Below are 6000 nucleotides of genomic sequence, written 5' to 3'. Positions count from 1 at the left end.
AGTAGCAGCGAGCGCCCGGGGAGCCCAGCAGCCAGCGCGGCCGCGGCCGTCGAGGAAGGTCGCCGCGGCTGGGAGGCGGGCGCCTGAAGCGGCCGCGCAGATGCCCCGTCCCGCCGCAGCGGGGCTCCTGCCCGGGCAGGCGGGCGGCGGGGGCGCGGGCGGCGGCAGGTGAAGGGCGACCGCGCGCCGGGCAGCGCCACGAGCCGAAGTGCGGCGAGACCCGCGGCGCTTCGCCGCTGCTGCGCTCCGGTGTCGCGCCAGGAAGGAAGGAAGGCTGCCGGTCCCGGGAGCCGCCGAGGCAGCGAGCCGTGAAACCGGACCGGCCGCCCGCTGCGGCGCTCGGCTGCCGCCTGGACTTGGACGGCTCCGCTCGCCCGCCGCTTGTGGATTACCCGCCGCCGCTTCTTGGATAATTACCTCGCCTCGCCAGCGGTCCCCGGACGGTAAGTGTTCCGGTCGCCTCCCTCCCTCCCTCCCTCCCTCCCTCCCCCGCTCCGTCCGTCTGGCCTTGAGAGCTCCGGCGCCCCTTCGCCGCCCCCAGCAGCCGCCCGAGGGTCGCCCCCTCCCCGAAGCATCCCCGGGCGGGCGAGTCCCACTTCCGAACAAAAGCGGGAGCCCCGCGCGCCCTCCTCGTGGAGGGCTTCAGACAACGGAGGAGCCCCGGGGCGAGGCAGACAGAGCCCACCGCAGCTGGCGGCGGGTTCTCCTCCCCCTCCCGCTCCCGGACGGCCGTTGACGGACTGCTCGCTTTGCTTCCCAAGTGCCTGTCTCGGTGCTTGTGGCGTGGAAGAAGACCGTGCCCGCCCGCCCTTCCTTTGCGGTCTCCGGCTCCCGGCAAGGCGGCGCCGTCCAGCGCGGGAGAGCCGCCCGGGCGCAAAGCTGTCTCCAAGCGCGCATCCTGAGCGGACCGCGGGGAGCGCTGCTAGGGGCTAGCTGCGAGCGAAGAGTAGCCAGGAACTTGGAGGGACCCCACCGGTCCGGGAAAGACTCGTCTGTCCCCCGCCTCCGACGCCTCGCCTTTGTCTGCCCCTTTGCAACGCCGCCTCCCACCCGGCGAGGCCGGACAGAAGGACGTTTCGCGGTCCTCCGCCCTCCCCCCCCAGCCCAGGGAGATCCGGGGAGGTTTTCTGAGGACCTTCCGGGGTACGCCTGGGGGATGAGACAGAGAGAAGTTGGGCTGGAGCTTCCGCTCCGCGGCTCTTGAGGCTCTTCTGCTTCTCCCCTGCGCAAGTCCTCCCGGGCCAGGCTCGGAGGGAGACTCGGCTTGTAAGAGCGTCCCAGCAGCCCGCTTAACTCCGGAGCAAAACTGCTTCCTTCTTCAGCTGAGCCTCTTCTGAACTCCGCTTTCTCTGAGGAGGGGTCCCACTAGGAGGTGGAGAGAACAGTGGCTTTTTGCAGAAGGGAAGGAAGCCCCGGGGCACCCAGAAATCAGAGCATTGATAGAGGTTGGTGCAGCTGGGTTTAAATTCTGGGATATTCCGACCCCTCCACACACATCCGGGGGGGGGGGGTCCTTGGTTATTCTCTTGGTTTTAGCTGACAAGTTAAGCAGCCACCGGTTCCTGCCCCACAGCTTTGCTCCCCCTACAGACAGACTGGTGCTTCTCCCACTGAGTCACTGGGTTGCCTTGGGTTCCTGCTCCAACTCTGGTTATTTTAGGATATATTTGTGCAGGCATGCAACGACAGCCCATGTTTACCAAGCTAGAAATGCGGGGCTTCTAAAACAGGTGAAGTCCCAACTAACAGATCAAATACTGACTTTGTGTGGTGTGTGAACTCAGCCCTTGACCAAAACCTTGAACGGCCCCTTATTAATAGCCGGCCGCTCTTCTCCTCTGAAAGGGGAAGCTCTGTTATGTCTCCCATTCACATCTATGGTCGTTCTGCCAGCAACTTTCCAAGGGTGCCGCTTAATTTGGCTGGCGTCCTGCTCTTTTGGGAGCTGCTGATCTCAGTCAAGTCCGGAGTGTAATTGTCAGGAGAAGGAGCGGTTGTTGCAGAGAGGCCAAAGGGTGCTAAGAACCGGGTTTTCACCATGCCTTCACCGGGCCAAGCCGGGCTCTGATGGGACTTGCAACGGCTGGTTTGATGTGCCTTCGATTCCTCCTGTCAGCACCTAGATTCACCTGGGGATGATATCTGAGTGCAAGGGAGGAAGGGTCTTGCCTTCTCATGGGACTTCTCATGGTCTTCCTCTAAAGCCCTGGACCACCACTCATTTCAGAAAGCAGGCACGAGCTGAGAGCAGCATCAATGAAAGAAACTCTATTGAGCGTGAGGAGCAAGATAGACCTTTGCGATTAAGGCTTGGCAGGAGCCATAAATCAATTTGCTGCGGGGGGGGGGGACTGGCGAGCGGGTGTGTGGTGGGTCCCTGCACTTCCTTGTCTTTCCTTCCCAAAGGGGGCAGCTCTGGGGCTCCTGCCTGTTGGAATGGCTGCTCTCCGACCCCCAAATCCCAGGTGGACAGAGTGGCCGGGGCTCCTAGCAGGAGCAGATGGGCTTGGGGTGGCGGGGGGGGCAGAGAAAATCCCTTTGCCCATGCTCAGATGGGCCTTTTTCTTTATTATTCTTAGCTTGGGCGCAACTCAGCTGAGTCTTTCTGATGGTAAAGCAGCCAGGAGACCCACAAAAGAGCTTTGGCTGAAAAATTGTGCCGACGGGGGAATGAGCCAGTGAAGCGAAAAGCTGGTCATCAGTGTGTTTGTGAGGGAATGGTTGTGGATCTGCGGAGGGCACCTGTCTTCAACCTCAGACACCCTTAGAGCCAGTTTGACACCAGGCTAGAAACCAGGAGGCAGTGAGTTCTAGTGTCGCCTTAGGTATGAAAGCCAACTGGGTGACTTTGGGCCAGTCACTCCTTCTCAGTTCAGCCTACCTCACAGGGTTGTTGTTGTGGGGAAAAGAGGAGAAGGAAGGAGTTTTAGATAAATAAAAAGCAAGGCCATTCTCACATCTGATGCAAAGACCCAGGGCATGGTCTACTGGGCATGGTCTACTATGTACCTGGCTCTAGAGTTAATTGATGACTCATTGTGTTGTGCAGTTAGGAAACTGGATTGTTGCACTGGACCTGTCATGCAATGCAACCTCCTCCTCCTCCTCCCTCTCCAAGACTTGCAAAACCAACCCCTCCCCCCTTCCTTCCCTTGGAGGACCGAATTCCCAGCCTGGGGGCTACCCAGGACCCCCACGTTTAGGCTGAATCCCTTCTGAGCAGGGAAGGAACCACTGACCATTCCTGCCACTTTGGGATCTGCCCGCCCATCAGCAGTGGGACTGTCAACATAGTCTCGGGGGCCACGTGGTCCCTCCCAACTAAGCCAAATGTTTTGCAAATGTAGTTGGAAATCCTAGGATCAACACAGCACAGCATCCCATAAAAGCCCGAGAATTGCAATTCAGGATCACCACAAATCTTTTGTTGGAATTTAATAGCGCTATTTGCACCCTTTCTTCGCCTGCCCCTAATTAAATATTTGCAGCTTTCCGTCCGGATCAAGATAGTGAGGCTGATGTCCCGCTGATCAGTGGGATGAGGGTGCCCACTGGTTTCAGTGCAGAAAAATAATTAATTAATTGGTTTATTTATCTGTATCCTGCCTTTATGATTTTTACAAATAACTCAAGGCAGCGAACATATCCATCACAAATTCCTCCTCCTATTTTTTATCACAACAACAACCCTGTGAGGCGAGTTGGCTTGAGAGAGAGAGGGACTGGCCCAAAGTCACCTAAGTGGCTTTCATGGCCAAGGGGAGACTAGAACTCACCGTCTCCCAGTTTCTTGCCTGGTGCCTTCCCCACCACTAAGACCAAACCGACTCTTTTAAACGCAGTTTGCTTTTGTCGAATTAGGTGCTGGATGTTCTTAAGTCTAGGCGGCTTTTCAGCCAGTGGTGCTTCTCCAGGGCGTCTCGTCTCCCTGGTTTCTCTTGGCCCGTGGAGGCGAGGGTGGTCCCAGAAGGACTGTGGACACCCAGGGCTCTTGTTCCTCGCCAGGGCTTGGTCTCTCGTAGGGTGCTGAGACTCATCCTGGCATTTTGACAGCATCTTGACTCTCCAAGCAGATGGAGAAGCTGGGGCTGCAATCTAGCGGAGCGGAGCGCTTTTTGCCGGGGGAGGAAGCAAGAGACGCAGGCCCTTGTGTGTGAAAGAGGATTTGCCTGGGAATCTGTGCCCTCCCGTCATGTGCAGCTGCTCTAATAGCAGCGTGGATGGCTTTTCAGTGCAAGGATGAAAGCAGGGATGTCCGACCTTGGCAACTAAGACCTGTGGACTTCAGCTCCCAGAACTCCCCAGCCAGTTGAAGTCCACAAGTCTTAAAGTTGCCAAGGTTGGTTGGACACCCTGTTTAAGCTTTAAAACTTGGTTAGTTAGCCCTGGAGATAGTTTTGTTAATAGCAACCATTTGCAAACGAGAGAGCTTCAAAGAGGACATTTACTCATGTGAGCAGAAGTTAAGTAAGAGTGGAAGGACAGGGGAAAATTTTGCTTAAAGCTTTGGATAGAATTCCTGGGCAAAGACTTTATCATTTATGGTCATTTATAGTTTTCTGCCCAATCAGATATTTTCCTACATGTTAGGACTACCGCTCCCCAAATTCCTAGGCTTTGCCTTGACTGGGAACTATGGGAGTTGCAGTGATAGATCTGGATGCCTGCATTCACGACAGCTGAGCGGTCTGGGGCCCTGGGACCGCCTGGGGAGCTTCCCAGCTAGCTTCTGATGAGCAAAGTCCGTGGGGGAAGAAGACTCGCTTAATGATCTCCTGATTCGCTTAACAATTGCAGCGATTTGCTTAACAGCAAAAGGGGTTGTGAAATTGCGTGACTCTCTTCATTCTGTCTCATTGAGTCTAGGATCACCTGTACTGAAAACAGTAAGTGGATTCTCCCTGGAAAAGTGTTCTGAAATTCTCCACAGTGGGCAGTAAAGGGCAGAACTGTGTTCAAACATCACCCCGAACTGTGCCTTGTTTATGAATGAATTGTTGAATAAACCACAATGCAAATGCAGAACGTGCTAAGTCAAAATTCACTTTACTGCTTTGGATGTGTGTGAAGTCAGGGGGTTGAGAAACTAGCTAAGCTTATCTGGATTGTGAGGAAACTAAGGACAAACTTGGTTGCACCTGAGAAGCCACGTCTCTCGTCCTGCCTTCAGTCTCATCCCCCCCCCACACCCCACACCTGCTGGACAAAGCCTGGCCTTGCTGGGGACCGGGTGGTTTGGGCCGTGGCAAAGCAAAGACAGAGTTGCAGGAGAAACGGTCAAGCTGGCCTGTTGCTCAGAGCCGGATTTTGAAAGGAGAGCTTTGCTTTGGCTTGTTGACCTGGCTGCACTTGGGGCAGAACACCCAGCTGCAGCCAGGAGTGTGTGTGGATGGCATTTTGGAGACACCACGAGAGGCAGAGCCCTGCTTGGCTTGGGGCCAAGGGCCTTCCGCCTTCTCCAGACTCCTCTGACCTCCAGGTTGAAAAGGTCTTTCAGAACTTGGCCTGCCTCTCTCAGGCCTTGGGGTGGGGGGCTGCCTGAGTTGGGGGTTGTGTACATCCTTCCTTTTCTTTGTTTCATCGTCAGCAACCTCGTGTAGAAAGTGATCCGCCAATCAGTTCCCAAAGGAGGACTCACCGTGGCTCTCGCTCAGGGAAAGGCTTTTCTTGATTGTGTGAATGGAGCCACTCTGAATTTGTACCATGCTTCATTTGGGCTGTGTGTGTTCGGAGAACTCTGTTCTGCCACTTTGCAACACCTGCTGTGTGATGGAGTTTTGCAAACCCTTTCAAGGGTGGCATCCTCCACGGACCAGCCTGGCTTGGGCACCAACTTTATGTTCTTTCTCGGGTCTCTGGCTCCATGAGGACTAGTGTCTGGCATAGATGGAAACCAAGGTCCTGTGCTCCCTTCCAGGGGATTTTGCTGTTTCATTGGGGAGATGGTCTGCCCCAGGAGTTTCCCCCCCCCAACAGCCTCCTTGGTGGCTCAGAGCTATT

General features: G+C 55.9%; 1 protein-coding gene across 3 annotated transcripts in view; it reads left to right on the top strand.

Annotated features, from left to right (window-relative positions):
• The first annotated feature begins 214 nt into the window (after nt 1-214).
• CBFA2T3 (CBFA2/RUNX1 partner transcriptional co-repressor 3) overlaps nt 215-6000 on the top strand; it is a 35568-nt gene continuing 29782 nt past the window's right edge. For 2 of the 3 annotated variants that reach the window (XM_083370382.1, XM_083370381.1), the window contains exon 1: nt 215-443. The gene's annotated coding sequence lies outside the window, so the exon portion shown is untranslated. The remainder of the gene's footprint in view (nt 444-6000) is intronic. The other variant, XM_083370380.1, reaches the window with a different exon arrangement.

Source organism: Vipera ursinii, assembly GCF_947247035.1.
Source record: "Vipera ursinii genome assembly, chromosome: 10".
Lineage (NCBI taxonomy): Eukaryota > Metazoa > Chordata > Lepidosauria > Squamata > Viperidae > Vipera > Vipera ursinii.
Note: the sequence above shows the minus strand (reverse complement) of the source record. Positions and strands in the feature narration are given on the sequence as shown.